Source organism: Bombus terrestris, chromosome 3 (assembly GCF_910591885.1).
Source record: "Bombus terrestris chromosome 3, iyBomTerr1.2, whole genome shotgun sequence".
NCBI lineage: Eukaryota > Metazoa > Arthropoda > Insecta > Hymenoptera > Apidae > Bombus > Bombus terrestris.
This window is the reverse complement of record NC_063271.1, coordinates 19,727,572-19,754,573: the sequence shown is the minus strand read 5'-3', so window position 1 is coordinate 19,754,573 and position 27,002 is coordinate 19,727,572.

Genomic DNA, 27,002 nt, shown 5'->3' with positions numbered 1-27,002 from the left:
TAGTAATAGTATATAACGTTATACGTTATATAGTAATATTATATAACGTTATGCGTTATATAGTAATAGTATATAACGTTATACGATAGTACGGAATAGTATATATCGTTATACGTTATATAGTAATAGTATATAACGTTATACGTTATATAGTAATAGTATATAACGTTATACGTTATATAGTAATAGTATATAACGTTATACGTTATATAGTAATAGTATATAACGTTATACGTTATATAGTAATAGTATATAACGTTATACGTTATATAGTAATAGTATATAACGTTATACGTTATATAGTAATATTATATAACGTTATGCGTTATATAGTAATAGTATATAACGTTATACGTTATATAGTAATAGTATATAACTTTATACGTTATATAGTAATAGTATATAACGTTATACGTTATATAGTAATAGTATATAACGCTATACGTTATATAGTAATAGTATACAACGTTATACGTTATATAGTAATAGTATATAACGTTATACGTTAGTACGTAATAATATACAACGTTATACGTGATATGGCAATACTATATAACGTTATACGTTATATAGTAATAGTATATAACGTTATACGTTATATAGTAATAGTATATAACGTTATACGTTATATAGTAATAGTATATAACGTTATACGTTATATAGTAATAGTATATAACGTTATACGTTATATAGTAATAGTATATAACGTTATACGTTATATAGTAATAGTATATAACGTTATATGTTATATAGTAATAGTATATAACGTTATACGCTATATAGTAATATTATATAACGTTATGCGTTATATAGTAATAGGATAGAACGTTATACGTTATATAGTAATAGTATATAACGTTATACGTTATATAGTAATAGTATATAACGTTATACGTTATATAGTAATAGTATATAACGTTATACGCTATATAGTAATATTATATAACGTTATGCGTTATATAGTAATAGTATGTAACGTTATACGTTATATAGTAATAGTATATAACGTTATACGTTATATAGTAATAGTATATAACGTTATACGCTATATAGTAATATTATATAACGTTATGCGTTATATAGTAATAGTATGTAACGTTATACGTTATATAGTAATAGTATATAACGTTATACGTTATATAGTAATAGTATATAACGTTATACGTTATATAGTAATTGTATATAACGTTATGCGTTATATAGTCATAGTATATAACGTTATACGATAGTACAGAATAGTATATATCGTTATACGTTATATAGTAATAGTATATCACGTTATACGTTAGTACGTAATAATATACAACGTTATACGTGATATGGCAATACTATATAACGTTATACGTTATTACGTAATATTATATAACGTTATGCGTTATATAGTAATAGTATGTAACGTTATACGTTATATAGTAATAGTATATAACGTTATACGTTATATAGTAATAGTATATAACGTTATACGTTATATAGTAATAGTATATAACGTTATACGTTATATAGTAATAGTATATAACGTTATACGTTATATAGTAATATTATATAACGTTATGCGTTATATAGTAATAGTATATAACGGTATACGTTATATAGTAATAGTATATAACGTTATGCGTTATATAGTAATAGTATATAACGTTATACGATAGTACGGAATAGTATATATCGTTATACGTTATATAGTAATAGTATATAACGTTATACGTTAGTACGTAATAATATACAACGTTATACGTGATATGGCAATACTATATAACGTTATACGTTATTACGTAATAGTAAATAACGTATAACGTTATATACTATTACTATATAACGTATAACGTTATAGTAATAGTATATAACGTTATACGTTATATAGTAATATTATATAACGTTATGCGTTATATAGTAATAGTATATAACGTTATACGATAGAACGGAATAGTATATATCGTTATACGTTATATAGTAATAGTATATAACGTTATACGTTATATAGTAATAGTATATAACGTTATACGTTATATAGTAATAGTATATAACGTTATACGTTATATAGTAATAGTATACAACGTTATACGTTATATAGTAATAGTATATAACGTTATACGTTAGTACGTAATAATATACAACGTTATACGTGATATGGCAATACTATATAACGTTATACGTTATATAGTAATAGTATATAGCGTTATACGTTATATAGTAATAGTATATAACGTTATACGTTATATAGTAATAGTATATAACGTTATACGTTATATAGTAATATTATGTAACGTTATGCGTTATATAGTAATAGTATATAACGTTATACGATAGTACGGAATAGTATATATCGTTATACGTTATATAGTAATAGTATATAACGTTATACGTTATATAGTAATAGTATATAACGTTATACGTTATATAGTAATAGTATATAACGTTATACGTTATATAGTAATAGTATATAACGTTATATGTTATATAGTAATAGTATATAACGTTATACGCTATATAGTAATATTATATAACGTTATGCGTTATATAGTAATAGGATAGAACGTTATACGTTATATAGTAATAGTATATAACGTTATACGTTATATAGTAATAGTATATAACGTTATACGTTATATAGTAATAGTATATAACGTTATACGCTATATAGTAATATTATATAACGTTATGCGTTATATAGTAATAGTATGTAACGTTATACGTTATATAGTAATAGTATATAACGTTATACGTTATATAGTAATAGTATATAACGTTATACGCTATATAGTAATATTATATAACGTTATGCGTTATATAGTAATAGTATGTAACGTTATACGTTATATAGTAATAGTATATAACGTTATACGTTATATAGTAATAGTATATAACGTTATACGTTATATAGTAATTGTATATAACGTTATGCGTTATATAGTCATAGTATATAACGTTATACGATAGTACAGAATAGTATATATCGTTATACGTTATATAGTAATAGTATATCACGTTATACGTTAGTACGTAATAATATACAACGTTATACGTGATATGGCAATACTATATAACGTTATACGTTATTACGTAATATTATATAACGTTATGCGTTATATAGTAATAGTATGTAACGTTATACGTTATATAGTAATAGTATATAACGTTATACGTTATATAGTAATAGTATATAACGTTATACGTTATATAGTAATAGTATATAACGTTATACGTTATATAGTAATAGTATATAACGTTATACGTTATATAGTAATATTATATAACGTTATGCGTTATATAGTAATAGTATATAACGGTATACGTTATATAGTAATAGTATATAACGTTATGCGTTATATAGTAATAGTATATAACGTTATACGATAGTACGGAATAGTATATATCGTTATACGTTATATAGTAATAGTATATAACGTTATACGTTAGTACGTAATAATATACAACGTTATACGTGATATGGCAATACTATATAACGTTATACGTTATTACGTAATAGTAAATAACGTAATACGTTATATAGTAATAGTATATAACGTTATACGATATAGTAATAGTATATAACGTTATACGTTATATAGTAATATTATATAACGTTATGCGTTATATAGTAATAGTATATAACGTTATACGATAGAACGGAATAGTATATATCGTTATACGTTATATAGTAATAGTATATAACGTTATACGTTATATAGTAATAGTATATAACGTTATACGTTATATAGTAATAGTATATAACGTTATACGTTATATAGTAATAGTATACAACGTTATACGTTATATAGTAATAGTATATAACGTTATACGTTAGTACGTAATAATATACAACGTTATACGTGATATGGCAATACTATATAACGTTATACGTTATATAGTAATAGTATATAGCGTTATACGTTATATAGTAATAGTATATAACGTTATACGTTATATAGTAATAGTATATAACGTTATACGTTATATAGTAATATTATGTAACGTTATGCGTTATATAGTAATAGTATATAACGTTATACGATAGTACGGAATAGTATATATCGTTATACGTTATATAGTAATAGTATATAACGTTATACGTTATATAGTAATAGTATATAACGTTATACGTTATATAGTAATAGTATATAACGTTATACGTTATATAGTAATAGTATATAACGTTATACGTTATATAGTAATAGTATATAACGTTATACGTTATATAGTAATAGTATATAACGTTATACGTTATATAGTAATAGTATATAACGTTATACGTTATAGAGTAATAGTATATAACGTTATACGTTATATAGTAAAATTATATAACGTTATGCGTTATATAGTAATAGTATATAACGTTATACGTTATGTAGTGATAGTATATAACGGTATACGTTATATAGTAATAATACATAACGTTATACGTTATATAGTAATAGTATATAACGTTATACGTTATATAGTAATTGTATATAACGTTATTGGTTATATACTAATAGTATATAACGTTATACGTTATATAGTAATAGTATATAACGTTATGCGTTATATAGTAATAGTATATAACGTTATACGATAGTACATAATAGTATATATCGTTATACGTTATATAGTAATAGTATATAACGTTATACATTATATAGTAATAGTATATAACGTTATACGTTATATAGTAATAGTATATAACGTTATACGTTAGTACGTAATAATATACAACGATATACGTGATATGGTAAAACTATATAACGTTATACGCTATTACGTAATAGTATATAACGTTATACGTTAAGACGGAATAGTATATATCGTTATACCTTATATAGTAATAGTATATAACGTTATACGTTATATAGTAATAGTATATAACGTTATACGTTAGTACGTAATAATATACAACGTTGTACGTGATATGGCAATACTATATAACGTTATACGTTATTACGTAATAGTATATAACGTTATACGTTATTACGTAATAGTATATAACGTTATACGTTATATAGTAATATTATATAACGTTATGCGTTATATAGTAATAGTATATAACGTTATACGTTATATAGTAATAGTATATAACGTTATACGTTATATAGTAATATTATATAACGTTATACGTTATATAGTAATAGTATATAACGTTATACGTTATATAGTAATAGTATATAACGTTATACGTTATATAGTAATAGTATATAACGTTATACGTTATATAGTAATATTATATAACGTTATGCGTTATATAGTAATAGTATATAACGTTATACGATAGTACGGAATAGTATATATCGTTATACGTTATATAGTAATAGTATATAACGTTATACGTTAATACGTAATAGTATATATCGTTATAAGTTATATAGTAATAGTATATAACGTTATACGTTATATAGTAATATTATATAACATTATGCGTTATATAGTAATAGTATATAACGTTATACGTTATATAGTAATATTATATAACGTTATGCGTTATATAGTAATAGTATATCACGTTATACGTTATATAGTAATAGTATATAACGTTATACGTTATATAGTAATATTATATAACGTTATGCGTTATATAGTAATAGTATATAACGTTATACGTTATATAGTAATATTATATAACGTTATGCGTTACATAGTAATAGTATATAACGTTATACGTTATATAGTAATAGTATATAACGTTATACGTTATATAGTAATAGTATATAACGTTATACGTTATATAGTAATAGTATATAACGTTATACGTTATATAGTAATAGTATATAACGTTATACGTTACATAGTAATATTATATAACGTTATGCGTTATATAGTAATAGTATATAACGTTATACGATAGTACGGAATAGTATATATCGTTATACGTTATATAGTAATAGTATATAACGTTATACGTTATATAGTAATAGTATATAACGTTATACGTTATATAGTAATAGTATACAACGTTATATGTTATATAGTAATAGTATATAACGTTATATGTTAGTACGTAATAATATACAACGTTATACGTGATATGGCAATACTATATAACGTTATACGTTATATAGTAATAGTATATAACGTTATACGTTATATAGTAATAGTATATAACGTTATACGTTATATAGTAATATTATATAACGTTATGCGTTATATAGTAATAGTATATAACGTTATACGATAGTACGGAATAGTATATATCGTTATACGTTATATAGTAATAGTATATAACGTTATACGTTATATAGTAATAGTATATAACGTTATACGTTATATAGTAATAGTATATAACGTTATACGTTATATAGTAATAGTATATAACGTTATACGTTATATAGTAATAGTATATAACGTTATACCTTATATAGTAATAGTATATAACGTTATACGTTATATAGTAATATTATATAACGTTATACGTTATATAGTAATATTATATAACGTTATACGTTATATAGTAATAGTATGTAACGTTATACGTTATATAGTAATATTATACAACGTTATGCGTTATATAGTAATAGTATATAACGTTATACGTTATATAGTAATATTATATAACGTTATGCGTTATATACTAATAGTATATAACGTTATACGTTATATAGTAATAGTATATAACGTTATACGATAGTACATAATAGTATATATCGTTATACGTTATATAGTAATAGTATATAACGTTATACGTTATATAGTAATAGTATATAACGTTATACGTTAGTACGTAATAATATACAACGATATACGTGATATGGTAAAACTATATAACGTTATACGCTATTACGTAATAGTATATAACGTTATACGTTAACACGGAATAGTATATATCGTTATACCTTATATAGTAATAGTATATAACGTTATACGTTATATAGTAATAGTATATAACGTTATACGTTAGTACGTAATAATATACAACGTTGTACGTGATATGGCAATACTATATAACGTTATACGTTATTACGTAATAGTATATAGCGTTATACGTTATTACGTAAGAGTATATAACGTTATACGTTATATAGTAATATTATATAACGTTATGCGTTATATAGTAATAGTATATAACGTTATACGTTATATAGTAATAGTATATAACGTTATGCGTTCTATAGTAATAGTATATAACGTTATACGATAGTACGGAATAGTATATATCGTTATACGTTATATAGTAGTAGTATATAACGTTATACGTTATTACGTAATAGTATATAACGTTATACGTTATTACGTAATAGTATATAACGTTATACGTTATATAGTAATAGTATATAACGTTATACGTTATATAGTAATAGTATATAACGTTATACCTTATATAGTAATAGTATATAACGTTATACGTTATATAGTAATATTATATAACGTTATACGTTATATAGTAATATTATATAACGTTATACGTTATATAGTAATAGTATGTAACGTTATACGTTATATAGTAATATTATACAACGTTATGCGTTATATAGTAATAGTATATAACGTTATACGTTATATAGTAATATTATATAACGTTATGCGTTATATACTATTACTATATAACGTTATACGTTATATAGTAATAGTATATAACGTTATACGTTATATAGTAATAGTATATAACGTTATACGTTATATAGTAATAGTATATAACGTTATACGTTATATAGTAATAGTATATAACGTTATACGTTACATAGTAATAGTATATAACGTTATACGTTAGTACGTAATAATATACAACGATATACGTGATATGGTAAAACTATATAACGTTATACGCTATTACGTAATAGTATATAACGTTATACGTTAACACGGAATAGTATATATCGTTATACGTTATATAGTAGTAGTATATAACGTTATACGTTATTACGTAATAGTATATAACGTTATACGTTATATAGTAATAGTATATAACGTTATACGTTATATAGTAATAGTATATAACGTTATACCTTATATAGTAATAGTATATAACGTTATACGTTATATAGTAATATTATATAACGTTATACGTTATATAGTAATATTATATAACGTTATACGTTATATAGTAATAGTATGTAACGTTATACGTTATATAGTAATATTATACAACGTTATGCGTTATATAGTAATAGTATATAACGTTATACGTTATATAGTAATATTATATAACGTTATGCGTTATATACTATTACTATATAACGTTATACGTTATATAGTAATAGTATATAACGTTATACGATAGTACATAATAGTATATATCGTTATACGTTATATAGTAATAGTATATAACGTTATACGTTATATAGTAATAGTATATAACGTTATACGTTATATAGTAATAGTATATAACGTTATACGTTAGTACGTAATAATATACAACGATATACGTGATATGGTAAAACTATATAACGTTATACGCTATTACGTAATAGTATATAACGTTATACGTTAACACGGAATAGTATATATCGTTATACCTTATATAGTAATAGTATATAACGTTATACGTTATATAGTAATAGTATATAACGTTATACGTTAGTACGTAATAATATACAACGTTGTACGTGATATGGCAATACTATATAACGTTATACGTTATTACGTAATAGTATATAGCGTTATACGTTATTACGTAATAGTATATAACGTTATACGTTATATAGTAATATTATATAACGTTATGCGTTATATAGTAATAGTATATAACGTTATACGTTATATAGTAATAGTATATAACGTTATACGTTATATAGTAATAGTATATAACGTTATACGTTATATAGTAATAGTATATAACGTTATACGTTATATAGTAATAGTATATAACGTTATACGTTATATAGTAATAGTATATAACGTTATACGTTATATAGTAATAGTATATAACGTTATACGTTACATAGTAATAATATATAACGTTATACGTTATATAGTAATAGTATATAACGTTATACGATATAGTAATAGTATATAACGTTATACGTTATATAGTAATATTATATAACGTTATGCGTTATATAGTAATAGTATATAACGTTATACGTTATATAGTAATAGTATATAACGTTATACGTTATATAGTAATAGTATATAACGTTATACGTTATATAGTAATAGTATATAACGTTATACGTTATATAGTAATAGTATATAACGTTATACGTTATATAGTAATATTATATAACGTTATGCGTTATATAGTAATAGTATATAACGGTATACGTTATATAGTAATAGTATATAACGTTATGCGTTATATAGTAATAGTATATAACGTTATACGATAGTACGGAGTAGTATATATCGTTATACGTTATATAGTAATAGTATATAACGTTATACGTTAGTACGTAATAATATACAACGTTATACGTGATATGGCAATACTATATAACGTTATACGTTATTACGTAATAGTAAATAACGTAATACGTTATATAGTAATAGTATATAACGTTATACGATATAGTAATAGTATATAACATTATACGTTATATAGTAATATTATATAACGTTATGCGTTATATAGTAATGGTATATAACGTTATACGATAGAACGGAATAGTATATATCGTTATACGTTATATAGTAATAGTATATAACGTTATACGTTATATAGTAATAGTATATAACGTTATACGTTATATAGTAATAGTATATAACGTTATACGTTATATAGTAATAGTATACAACGTTATACGTTATATAGTAATAGTATATAACGTTATACGTTAGTACGTAATAATATACAACGTTATACGTGATATGGCAATACTATATAACGTTATACGTTATATAGTAATAGTATATAGCGTTATACGTTATATAGTAATAGTATATAACGTTATACGTTATATAGTAATAGTATATAACGTTATACGTTATATAGTAATATTATATAACGTTATGCGTTATATAGTAATAGTATATAACGTTATACGATAGTACGGAATAGTATATATCGTTATACGTTATATAGTAATAGTATATAACGTTATACGTTATATAGTAATAGTATATAACGTTATACGTTATATAGTAATAGTATATAACGTTATACGTTATATAGTAATAGTATATAACGTTATACGTTATATAGTAAAATTATATAACGTTATGCGTTATATAGTAATAGTATATAACGTTATACGTTATGTAGTGATAGTATATAACGGTATACGTTATATAGTAATAATACATAACGTTATACGTTATATAGTAATAGTATATAACGTTATACGTTATATAGTAATTGTATATAACGTTATTGGTTATATACTAATAGTATATAACGTTATACGTTATATAGTAATAGTATATAACGTTATGCGTTATATAGTAATAGTATATAACGTTATACGATAGTACATAATAGTATATATCGTTATACGTTATATAGTAATAGTATATAACGTTATACATTATATAGTAATAGTATATAACGTTATACGTTATATAGTAATAGTATATAACGTTATACGTTATATAGTAATATTATATAACGTTATACGTTATATAGTAATAGTATATAACGTTATACGTTATATAGTAATAGTATATAACGTTATACGTTATATAGTAATAGTATATAACGTTATACGTTATATAGTAATATTATATAACGTTATGCGTTATATAGTAATAGTATATAACGTTATACGATAGTACGGAATAGTATATATCGTTGTACGTTATATAGTAATAGTATATAACGTTATACGTTAATACGTAATAGTATATATCGTTATAAGTTATATAGTAATAGTATATAACGTTATACGTTATATAGTAATATTATATAACATTATGCGTTATATAGTAATAGTATATAACGTTATACGTTATATAGTAATATTATATAACGTTATGCGTTATATAGTAATAGTATATAACGTTATACGTTATATAGTAATAGTATATAACGTTATACGTTATATAGTAATATTATATAACGTTATGCGTTATATAGTAATAGTATATAACGTTATACGTTATATAGTAATATTATATAACGTTATGCGTTATATAGTAATAGTATATAACGTTATACGTTATATAGTAATAGTATATAACGTTATACGTTATATAGTAATAGTATATAACGTTATACGTTATATAGTAATAGTATATAACGTTATACGTTATATAGTAATAGTATATAACGTTATACGTTACATAGTAATAATATATAACGTTATGCGTTATATAGTAATAGTATATAACGTTATACGATAGTACGGAATAGTATATATCGTTATACGTTATATAGTAATAGTATATAACGTTATACGTTATATAGTAATAGTATATAACGTTATACGTTATATAGTAATAGTATACAACGTTATACGTTATATAGTAATAGTATATAACGTTATATGTTAGTACGTAATAATATACAACGTTATACGTGATATGGCAATACTATATAACGTTATACGTTATATAGTAATAGTATATAACGTTATACGTTATATAGTAATAGTATATAACGTTATACGTTATATAGTAATATTATATAACGTTATGCGTTATATAGTAATAGTATATAACGTTATACGATAGTACGGAATAGTATATATCGTTATACGTTATATAGTAATAGTATATAACGTTATACGTTATATAGTAATAGTATATAACGTTATACGTTATATAGTAATAGTATATAACGTTATACGTTATATAGTAATAGTATATAACGTTATACGTTAGTACGTAATATTATACAACGTTATACGTGATATGGCAATACTATATAACGTATAACGTTATATAGTAATATTATATAACGTTATGCGTTATATAGTAATAGTATATAACGTTATACGTTATATAGTAATAGTATATAACGTTATACGTTATATAGTAATAGTATATAACGTTATACGTTAGTACGTAATAATATACAACGTAATACGTGATATGGCAATACTATATAACGTTATACGTTATTACGTAATAGTATATAACGTTATACGTTATATAGTAATAGTATATAACGTTATGCGTTATATAGTAATAGTATATAACGTTATACGATAGTACATAATAGTATATATCGTTATACGTTATATAGTAATAGTATATAACGTTATACGTTATATAGTAATAGTATATAACGTTATACGTTATATAGTAATAGTATATAACGTTATACGTTATATAGTGGTAGTATATAACGTTATACGTTATATAGTAATAGTATATAACGTTATACGTTATATAGTAATAATATATAACGTTATACGCTATATAGTAATATTATATAACGTTATGCGTTATATAGTAATAGTATGTAACGTTATACGTTATATAGTAATAGTATATAACGTTATACGTTATATAGTAATAGTATATAACGTTATACGTTATATAGTAATAGTATATAACGTTATACGTTATATAGTAATAGTATATAACGTTATACGTTATATAGTAATATTATATAACGTTATGCGTTATATAGTAATAGTATATAACGGTATACGTTATATAGTAATAGTATATAACGTTATGCGTTATATAGTAATAGTATATAACGTTATACGATAGTACGGAATAGTATATATCGTTATACGTTATATAGTAATAGTATATAACGTTATACGTTAGTACGTAATAATATACAACGTTATACGTGATATGGCAATACTATATAACGTTATACGTTATTACGTAATAGTAAATAACGTAATACGTTATATAGTAATAGTATATAACGTTATACGATATAGTAATAGTATATAACGTTATACGTTATATAGTAATATTATATAACGTTATGCGTTATATAGTAATAGTATATAACGTTATACGATAGAACGGAATAGTATATATCGTTATACGTTATATAGTAATAGTATATAACGTTATACGTTATATAGTAATAGTATATAACGTTATACGTTATATAGTAATAGTATATAACGTTATACGTTATATAGTAATAGTATACAACGTTATACGTTATATAGTAATAGTATATAACGTTATACGTTAGTACGTAATAATATACAACGTTATACGTGATATGGCAATACTATATAACGTTATACGTTATATAGTAATAGTATATAGCGTTATACGTTATATAGTAATAGTATATAACGTTATACGTTATATAGTAATAGTATATAACGTTATACGTTATATAGTAATATTATATAACGTTATGCGTTATATAGTAATAGTATATAACGTTATACGATAGTACGGAATAGTATATATCGTTATACGTTATATAGTAATAGTATATAACGTTATACGTTATATAGTAATAGTATATAACGTTATACGTTATATAGTAATAGTATATAACGTTATACGTTATATAGTAATAGTATATAACGTTATACGTTATATAGTAATAGTATATAACGTTATACGTTATATAGTAATAGTATATAACGTTATACGTTATATAGTAATATTATATAACGTTATGCGTTATATAGTAATAGTATATAACGTTATACGTTATATAGTAATAGTATATAACTTTATACGTTATATAGTAATAGTATATAACGTTATACGTTATATAGTAATAGTATATAACGCTATACGTTATATAGTAATAGTATACAACGTTATACGTTATATAGTAATAGTATATAACGTTATACGTTAGTACGTAATAATATACAACGTTATACGTGATATGGCATTACTATATAACGTATAACGTTATATAGTAATAGTATATAACGTTATACGTTATATAGTAATAGTATATAACGTTATACGTTATATAGTAATAGTATATAACGTTATACGTTATATAGTAATAGTATATAACGTTATATGTTATATAGTAATAGTATATAACGTTATACGCTATATAGTAATATTATATAACGTTATGCGTTATATAGTAATAGGATAGAACGTTATACGTTATATAGTAATAGTATATAACGTTATACGTTATATAGTAATAGTATATAACGTTATACGTTATATAGTAATAGTATATAACGTTATACGCTATATAGTAATATTATATAACGTTATGCGTTATATAGTAATAGTATGTAACGTTATACGTTATATAGTAATAGTATATAACGTTATACGTTATATAGTAATAGTATATAACGTTATACGCTATATAGTAATATTATATAACGTTATGCGTTATATAGTAATAGTATGTAACGTTATACGTTATATAGTAATAGTATATAACGTTATACGTTATATAGTAATAGTATATAACGTTATACGTTATATAGTAATTGTATATAACGTTATGCGTTATATAGTCATAGTATATAACGTTATACGATAGTACAGAATAGTATATATCGTTATACGTTATATAGTAATAGTATATCACGTTATACGTTAGTACGTAATAATATACAACGTTATACGTGATATGGCAATACTATATAACGTTATACGTTATTACGTAATAGTATATAACGTTATACGTTATATAGTAATAGTATATAACGTTATACGTTATAGAGTAATAGTATATAACGTTATACGTTATATAGTAAAATTATATAACGTTATGCGTTATATAGTAATGGTATATAACGTTATACGTTATGTAGTGATAGTATATAACGGTATACGTTATATAGTAATAATACATAACGTTATACGTTATATAGTAATAGTATATAACGTTATACGTTATATAGTAATTGTATATAACGTTATTGGTTATATACTAATAGTATATAACGTTATACGTTACATAGTAATAGTATATAACGTTATGCGTTATATAGTAATAGTATATAACGTTATACGATAGTACATAATAGTATATATCGTTATACGTTATATAGTAATAGTATATAACGTTATACATTATATAGTAATAGTATATAACGTTATACGTTATATAGTAATAGTATATAACGTTATACGTTATATAGTAATATTATATAACGTTATGCGTTATATAGTAATAGTATATAACGTTATACGATAGTACGGAATAGTATATATCGTTATACGTTATATAGTAATAGTATATAACGTTATACGTTATATAGTAATAGTATATAACGTTATACGTTATATAGTAATAGTATATAACGTTATACGTTATATAGTAATAGTATATAACGTTATACGTTAGTACGTAATATTATACAACGTTATACGTGATATGGCATTACTATATAACGTATAACGTTATATAGTAATATTATATAACGTTATGCGTTATATAGTAATAGTATATAACGTTATACGTTATATAGTAATAGTATATAACGTTATACGTTATATAGTAATAGTATATAACGTTATACGTTAGTACGTAATAATATACAACGTAATACGTGATATGGCAATACTATATAACGTTATACGTTATTACGTAATAGTATATAACGTTATACGTTATATAGTAATAGTATATAACGTTATGCGTTATATAGTAATAGTATATAACGTTATACGATAGTACATAATAGTATATATCGTTATACGTTATATAGTAATAGTATATAACGTTATACGTTATATAGTAATAGTATATAACGTTATACGTTATATAGTAATAGTATATAACGTTATACGTTATATAGTGGTAGTATATAAGGTTATACGTTATATAGTAATAGTCTACAACGTTATACGTTATATAGTATTAATATATAACGTTATACGCTATATAGTAATATTATATAACGTTATGCGTTATATAGTAATAGTATGTAACGTTATACGTTATATAGTAATAGTATATAACGTTATACGTTATATAGTAATAATATATAACGTTATATGTTATATAGTAATAGTATATAACGTTATACGTTATATAGTAATAGTATATAACGTTATACGTTATATAGTAATATTATATAACGTTATGCGTTATATAGTAATAGTATATAACGGTATACGTTATATAGTAATAGTATATAACGTTATGCGTTATATAGTAATAGTATATAACGTTATACGATAGTACGGAATAGTATATATCGTTATACGTTATATAGTAATAGTATATAACGTTATACGTTAGTACGTAATAATATACAACGTTATACGTGATATGGCAATACTATATAACGTTATACGTTATTACGTAATAGTAAATAACGTAATACGTTATATAGTAATAGTATATAACGTTATACGATATAGTAATAGTATATAACGTTATACGTTATATAGTAATATTATATAACGTTATGCGTTATATAGTAATAGTATATAACGTTATACGATAGAACGGAATAGTATATATCGTTATACGTTATATAGTAATAGTATATAACGTTATACGTTATATAGTAATAGTATATAACGTTATACGTTATATAGTAATAGTATATAACGTTATACGTTATATAGTAATAGTATACAACGTTATACGTTATATAGTAATAGTATATAACGTTATACGTTAGTACGTAATAATATACAACGTTATACGTGATATGGCAATACTATATAACGTTATACGTTATATAGTAATAGTATATAGCGTTATACGTTATATAGTAATAGTATATAACGTTATACGTTATATAGTAATAGTATATAACGTTATACGTTATATAGTAATAGTATATAACGTTATACGTTATATAGTAATAGTATATAACGTTATACGTTATATAGTAATATTATATAACGTTATGCGTTATATAGTAATAGTATATAACGTTATACGATAGAACGGAATAGTATATATCGTTATACGTTATATAGTAATAGTATATAACGTTATACGTTATATAGTAATAGTATATAACGTTATACGTTATATAGTAATATTATATAACGTTATGCGTTATATAGTAATAGTATATAACGTTATACGATAGTACGGAATAGTATATATCGTTATACGTTATATAGTAATAGTATATAACGTTATACGTTATATAGTAATAGTATATAACGTTATACGTTATATAGTAATAGTATATAACGTTATACGTTATATAGTAATAGTATATAACGTTATACGTTATATAGTAATAGTATATAACGTTATACGTTATATAGTAATATTATATAACGTTATGCGTTATATAGTAATAGTATATAACGTTATACGTTATATAGTAATAGTATATAACTTTATACGTTATATAGTAATAGTATATAACGTTATACGTTATATAGTAATAGTATATAACGCTATACGTTATATAGTAATAGTATACAACGTTATACGTTATATAGTAATAGTATATAACGTTATACGTTAGTACGTAATAATATACAACGTTATACGTGATATGGCATTACTATATAACGTATAACGTTATATAGTAATAGTATATAACGTTATACGTTATATAGTAATAGTATATAACGTTATACGTTATATAGTAGTAGTATATAACGTTATACGTTATATAGTAATAGTATATAACGTTATACGTTATATAGTAATAGTATATAACGTTATACGTTATATAGTAATAGTATATAACGTTATACGCTATATAGTAATATTATATAACGTTATGCGTTATATAGTAATAGGATAGAACGTTATACGTTATATAGTAATAGTATATAACGTTATACGTTATATAGTAATAGTATATAACGTTATACGTTATATAGTAATAGTATATAACGTTATACGCTATATAGTAATATTATATAACGTTATGCGTTATATAGTAATAGTATGTAACGTTATACGTTATATAGTAATAGTATATAACGTTATACGTTATATAGTAATAGTATATAACGTTATACGCTATATAGTAATATTATATAACGTTATGCGTTATATAGTAATAGTATGTAACGTTATACGTTATATAGTAATAGTATATAACGTTATACGTTATATAGTAATAGTATATAACGTTATACGTTATATAGTAATTGTATATAACGTTATGCGTTATATAGTCATAGTATATAACGTTATACGATAGTACAGAATAGTATATATCGTTATACGTTATATAGTAATAGTATATCACGTTATACGTTAGTACGTAATAATATACAACGTTATACGTGATATGGCAATACTATATAACGTTATACGTTATTACGTAATAGTATATAACGTTATACGTTATATAGTAATAGTATATAACGTTATACGTTATAGAGTAATAGTATATAACGTTATACGTTATATAGTAAAATTATATAACGTTATGCGTTATATAGTAATGGTATATAACGTTATACGTTATGTAGTGATAGTATATAACGGTATACGTTATATAGTAATAATACATAACGTTATACGTTATATAGTAATAGTATATAACGTTATACGTTATATAGTAATTGTATATAACGTTATTGGTTATATACTAATAGTATATAACGTTATACGTTACATAGTAATAGTATATAACGTTATGCGTTATATAGTAATAGTATATAACGTTATACGATAGTACATAATAGTATATATCGTTATACGTTATATAGTAATAGTATATAACGTTATACATTATATAGTAATAGTATATAACGTTATACGTTATATAGTAATAGTATATAACGTTATACGTTATATAGTAATATTATATAACGTTATGCGTTATATAGTAATAGTATATAACGTTATACGATAGTACGGAATAGTATATATCGTTATACGTTATATAGTAATAGTATATAACGTTATACGTTATATAGTAATAGTATATAACGTTATACGTTATATAGTAATAGTATATAACGTTATACGTTATATAGTAATAGTATATAACGTTATACGTTAGTACGTAATATTATACAACGTTATACGTGATATGGCAATACTATATAACGTTATACGTTATATAGTAATATTATATAACGTTATGCGTTATATAGTAATAGTATATAACGTTATACGTTATATAGTAATAGTATATAACGTTATACGTTATATAGTAATAGTATATAACGTTATACGTTAGTACGTAATAATATACAACGTAATACGTGATATGGCAATACTATATAACGTTATACGTTATTACGTAATAGTATATAACGTTATACGTTATATAGTAATAGTATATAACGTTATGCGTTATATAGTAATAGTATATAACGTTATACGATAGTACATAATAGTATATATCGTTATACGTTATATAGTAATAGTATATAACGTTATACGTTATATAGTAATAGTATATAACGTTATACGTTATATAGTAATAGTATATAACGTTATACGTTATATAGTGGTAGTATATAAGGTTATACGTTATATAGTAATAGTCTACAACGTTATACGTTATATAGTATTAATATATAACGTTATACGCTATATAGTAATATTATATAACGTTATGCGTTATATAGTAATAGTATGTAACGTTATACGTTATATAGTAATAGTATATAACGTTATACGTTATATAGTAATAATATATAACGTTATATGTTATATAGTAATAGTATATAACGTTATACGTTATATAGTAATAGTATATAACGTTATACGATATATAGTAATATTATATAACGTTATGCGTTATATAGTAATAGTATATAACGGTATACGTTATATAGTAATAGTATATAACGTTATGCGTTATATAGTAATAGTATATAACGTTATACGATAGTACGGAATAGTATATATCGTTATACGTTATATAGTAATAGTATATAACGTTATACGTTAGTACGTAATAATATACAACGTTATACGTGATATGGCAATACTATATAACGTTATACGTTATTACGTAATAGTAAATAACGTAATACGTTATATAGTAATAGTATATAACGTTATACGATATAGTAATAGTATATAACGTTATACGTTATATAGTAATATTATATAACGTTATGCGTTATATAGTAATAGTATATAACGTTATACGATAGAACGGAATAGTATATATCGTTATACGTTATATAGTAATAGTATATAACGTTATACGTTATATAGTAATAGTATATAACGTTATACGTTATATAGTAATAGTATATAACGTTATACGTTATATAGTAATAGTATACAACGTTATACGTTATATAGTAATAGTATATAACGTTATACGTTAGTACGTAATAATATACAACGTTATACGTGATATGGCAATACTATATAACGTTATACGTTATATAGTAATAGTATATAGCGTTATACGTTATATAGTAATAGTATATAACGTTATACGTTATATAGTAATAGTATATAACGTTATACGTTATATAGTAATAGTATATAACGTTATACGTTATATAGTAATAGTATATAACGTTATACGTTATATAGTAATATTATATAACGTTATGCGTTATATAGTAATAGTATATAACGTTATACGATAGAACGGAATAGTATATATCGTTATACGTTATATAGTAATAGTATATAACGTTATACGTTATATAGTAATAGTATATAACGTTATACGTTATATAGTAATATTATATAACGTTATGCGTTATATAGTAATAGTATATAACGTTATACGATAGTACGGAATAGTATATATCGTTATACGTTATATAGTAATAGTATATAACGTTATACGTTATATAGTAATAGTATATAACGTTATACGTTATATAGTAATAGTATATAACGTTATACGTTATATAGTAATAGTATATAACGTTATACGTTATATAGTAATAGTATATAACGTTATACGTTATATAGTAATATTATATAACGTTATGCGTTATATAGTAATAGTATATAACGTTATACGTTATATAGTAATAGTATATAACTTTATACGTTATATAGTAATAGTATATAACGTTATATGTTATATAGTAATAGTATATAACGCTATACGTTATATAGTAATAGTATACAACGTTATACGTTATATAGTAATAGTATATAACGTTATACGTTAGTACGTAATAATATACAACGTTATACGTGATATGGCATTACTATATAACGTTATACGTTATATAGTAATAGTATATAACGTTATACGTTATATAGTAATAGTATATAACGTTATACGTTATATAGTAGTAGTATATAACGTTATACGTTATATAGTAATAGTATATAACGTTATACGTTATATAGTAATAGTATATAACGTTATACGTTATATAGTAATAGTATATAACGTTATACGCTATATAGTAATATTATATAACGTTATGCGTTATATAGTAATAGGATAGAACGTTATACGTTATATAGTAATAGTATATAACGTTATACGTTATATAGTAATAGTATATAACGTTATACGTTATATAGTAATAGTATATAACGTTATACGCTATATAGTAATATTATATAACGTTATGCGTTATATAGTAATAGTATGTAACGTTATACGTTATATAGTAATAGTATATAACGTTATACGTTATATAGTAATAGTATATAACGTTATACGCTATATAGTAATATTATATAACGTTATGCGTTATATAGTAATAGTATGTAACGTTATACGTTATATAGTAATAGTATATAACGTTATACGTTATATAGTAATAGTATATAACGTTATACGTTATATAGTAATTGTATATAACGTTATGCGTTATATAGTCATAGTATATAACGTTATACGATAGTACAGAATAGTATATATCGTTATACGTTATATAGTAATAGTATATCACGTTATACGTTAGTACGTAATAATATACAACGTTATACGTGATATGGCAATACTATATAACGTTATACGTTATTACGTAATAGTATATAACGTTATACGTTATATAGTAATAGTATATAACGTTATACGTTATAGAGTAATAGTATATAACGTTATACGTTATATAGTAAAATTATATAACGTTATGCGTTATATAGTAATGGTATATAACGTTATACGTTATGTAGTGATAGTATATAACGGTATACGTTATATAGTAATAATACATAACGTTATACGTTATATAGTAATAGTATATAACGTTATACGTTATATAGTAATTGTATATAACGTTATTGGTTATATACTAATAGTATATAACGTTATACGTTATATAGTAATAGTATATAACGTTATGCGTTATATAGTAATAGTATATAACGTTATACGATAGTACATAATAGTATATATCGTTATACGTTATATAGTAATAGTATATAACGTTATACATTATATAGTAATAGTATATAACGTTATACGTTATATAGTAATAGTATATAACGTTATACGTTAGTACGTAATAATATACAACGATATACGTGATATGGTAAAACTATATAACGTTATACGCTATTACGTAATAGTATATAACGTTATACGTTAAGACGGAATAGTATATATCGTTATACCTTATATAGTAATAGTATATAACGTTATACGTTATATAGTAATAGTATATAACGTTATACGTTAGTACGTAATAATATACAACGTTGTACGTGATATGGCAATACTATATAACGTTATACGTTATTACGTAATAGTATATAACGTTATACGTTATATAGTAATATTATATAACGTTATGCGTTATATAGTAATAGTATATAACGTTATACGTTATATAGTAATAGTATATAACGTTATACGTTATATAGTAATATTATATAACGTTATACGTTATATAGTAATAGTATATGACGTTATACGTTATATAGTAATAGTATATAACGTTATACGTTATATAGTAATAGTATATAACGTTATACGTTATATAGTAATATTATATAACGTTATGCGTTATATAGTAATAGTATATAACGTTATACGATAGTACGGAATAGTATATATCGTTATACGTTATATAGTAATAGTATATAACGTTATACGTTAATACGTAATAGTATATATCGTTATAAGTTATATAGTAATAGTATATAACGTTATACGTTATATAGTAATATTATATAACATTATGCGTTATATAGTAATAGTATATAACGTTATACGTTATATAGTAATATTATATAACGTTATGCGTTATATAGTAATAGTATATAACGTTATACGTTATATAGTAATAGTATATAACGTTATACGTTATATAGTAATTGTATATAACGTTATGCGTTATATAGTCATAGTATATAACGTTATACGATAGTACAGAATAGTATATATCGTTATACGTTATATAGTAATAGTATATCACGTTATACGTTAGTACGTAATAATATACAACGTTATACGTGATATGGCAATACTATATAACGTTATACGTTATTACGTAATAGTATATAACGTTATACGTTATATAGTAATAGTATATAACGTTATACGTTATAGAGTAATAGTATATAACGTTATACGTTATATAGTAAAATTATATAACGTTATGCGTTATATAGTAATGGTATATAACGTTATACGTTATGTAGTGATAGTATATAACGGTATACGTTATATAGTAATAATACATAACGTTATACGTTATATAGTAATAGTATATAACGTTATACGTTATATAGTAATTGTATATAACGTTATTGGTTATATACTAATAGTATATAACGTTATACGTTACATAGTAATAGTATATAACGTTATGCGTTATATAGTAATAGTATATAACGTTATACGATAGTACATAATAGTATATATCGTTATACGTTATATAGTAATAGTATATAACGTTATACATTATATAGTAATAGTATATAACGTTATACGTTATATAGTAATAGTATATAACGTTATACGTTATATAGTAATATTATATAACGTTATGCGTTATATAGTAATAGTATATAACGTTATACGATAGTACGGAATAGTATATATCGTTATACGTTATATAGTAATAGTATATAACGTTATACGTTATATAGTAATAGTATATAACGTTATACGTTATATAGTAATAGTATATAACGTTATACGTTATATAGTAATAGTATATAACGTTATACGTTAGTAAGTAATATTATACAACGTTATACGTGATATGGCAATACTATATAACGTTATACGTTATATAGTAATATTATATAACGTTATGCGTTATATAGTAATAGTATATAACGTTATACGTTATATAGTAATAGTATATAACGTTATACGTTATATAGTAATAGTATATAACGTTATACGTTAGTACGTAATAATATACAACGTAATACGTGATATGGCAATACTATATAACGTTATACGTTATTACGTAATAGTATATAACGTTATACGTTATATAGTAATAGTATATAACGTTATGCGTTATATAGTAATAGTATATAACGTTATACGATAGTACATAATAGTATATATCGTTATACGTTATATAGTAATAGTATATAACGTTATACGTTATATAGTAATAGTATATAACGTTATACGTTATATAGTAATAGTATATAACGTTATACGTTATATAGTGGTAGTATATAACGTTATACGTTATATAGTAATAGTCTACAACGTTATACGTTATATAGTAATAATATATAACGTTATACGCTATATAGTAATATTATATAACGTTATGCGTTATATAGTAATAGTATGTAACGTTATACGTTATATAGTAATAGTATATAACGTTATACGTTATATAGTAATAGTATATAACGTTATACGTTATATAGTAATAGTATATAACGTTATACGTTATATAGTAATAGTATATAACGTTATACGTTATATAGTAATATTATATAACGTTATGCGTTATATAGTAATAGTATATAACGGTATACGTTATATAGTAATAGTATATAACGTTATGCGTTATATAGTAATAGTATATAACGTTATACGATAGTACGGAATAGTATATATCGTTATACGTTATATAGTAATAGTATATAACGTTATACGTTAGTACGTAATAATATACAACGTTATACGTGATATGGCAATACTATATAACGTTATACGTTATTACGTAATAGTAAATAACGTAATACGTTATATAGTAATAGTATATAACGTTATACGATATAGTAATAGTATATAACGTTATACGTTATATAGTAATATTATATAACGTTATGCGTTATATAGTAATAGTATATAACGTTATACGATAGTACGGAATAGTATATATCGTTATACGTTATATAGTAATAGTATATAACGTTATACGTTATATAGTAATAGTATATAACGTTATACGTTATATAGTAATAGTATATAACGTTATACGTTATATAGTAATAGTATACAACGTTATACGTTATATAGTAATAGTATATAACGTTATACGTTAGTACGTAATAATATACAACGTTATACGTGATATGGCATTACTATATAACGTATAACGTTATATAGTAATAGTATATAGCGTTATACGTTATATAGTAATAGTATATAACGTTATACGTTATATAGTAATAGTATATAACGTTATACGTTATATAGTAATAGTATATAACGTTATACGTTATATAGTAATAGTATATAACGTTATACGTTATATAGTAATATTATATAACGTTATGCGTTATATAGTAATAGTATATAACGTTATACGATAGAACGGAATAGTATATATCGTTATACGTTATATAGTAATAGTATATAACGTTATACGTTATATAGTAATAGTATATAACGTTATACGTTATATAGTAATATTATATAACGTTATGCGTTATATAGTAATAGTATATAACGTTATACGATAGTACGGAATAGTATATATCGTTATACGTTATATAGTAATAGTATATAACGTTATACGTTATATAGTAATAGTATATAACGTTATACGTTATATAGTAATAGTATATAACGTTATACGTTATATAGTAATAGTATATAACGTTATACGTTATATAGTAATAGTATATAACGTTATACGTTATATAGTAATATTATATAACGTTATGCGTTATATAGTAATAGTATATAACGTTATACGTTATATAGTAATAGTATATAACTTTATACGTTATATAGTAATAGTATATAACGTTATACGTTATATAGTAATAGTATATAACGCTATACGTTATATAGTAATAGTATACAACGTTATACGTTATATAGTAATAGTATATAACGTTATACGTTAGTACGTAATAATATACAACGTTATACGTGATATGGCATTACTATATAACGTATAACGTTATATAGTAATAGTATATAACGTTATACGTTATATAGTAATAGTATATAACGTTATACGTTATATAGTAGTAGTATATAACGTTATACGTTATATAGTAATAGTATATAACGTTATACGTTATATAGTAATAGTATATAACGTTATACGTTATATAGTAATAGTATATAACGTTATACGCTATATAGTAATATTATATAACGTTATGCGTTATATAGTAATAGGATAGAACGTTATACGTTATATAGTAATAGTATATAACGTTATACGTTATATAGTAATAGTATATAACGTTATACGTTATATAGTAATAGTATATAACGTTATACGCTATATAGTAATATTATATAACGTTATGCGTTATATAGTAATAGTATGTAACGTTATACGTTATATAGTAATAGTATATAACGTTATACGTTATATAGTAATAGTATATAACGTTATACGCTATATAGTAATATTATATAACGTTATGCGTTATATAGTAATAGTATGTAACGTTATACGTTATATAGTAATAGTATATAACGTTATACGTTATATAGTAATAGTATATAACGTTATACGTTATATAGTAATTGTATATAACGTTATGCGTTATATAGTCATAGTATATAACGTTATACGATAGTACAGAATAGTATATATCGTTATACGTTATATAGTAATAGTATATAACGTTATACATTATATAGTAATAGTATATAACGTTATACGTTATATAGTAATAGTATATAACGTTATACGTTAGTACGTAATAATATACAACGATATACGTGATATGGTAAAACTATATAACGTTATACGCTATTACGTAATAGTATATAACGTTATACGTTAAGACGGAATAGTATATATCGTTATACCTTATATAGTAATAGTATATAACGTTATACGTTATATAGTAATAGTATATAACGTTATACGTTAGTACGTAATAATATACAACGTTGTACGTGATATGGCAATACTATATAACGTTATACGTTATTACGTAATAGTATATAACGTTATACGTTATATAGTAATATTATATAACGTTATGCGTTATATAGTAATAGTATATAACGTTATACGTTATATAGTAATAGTATATAACGTTATACGTTATATAGTAATATTATATAACG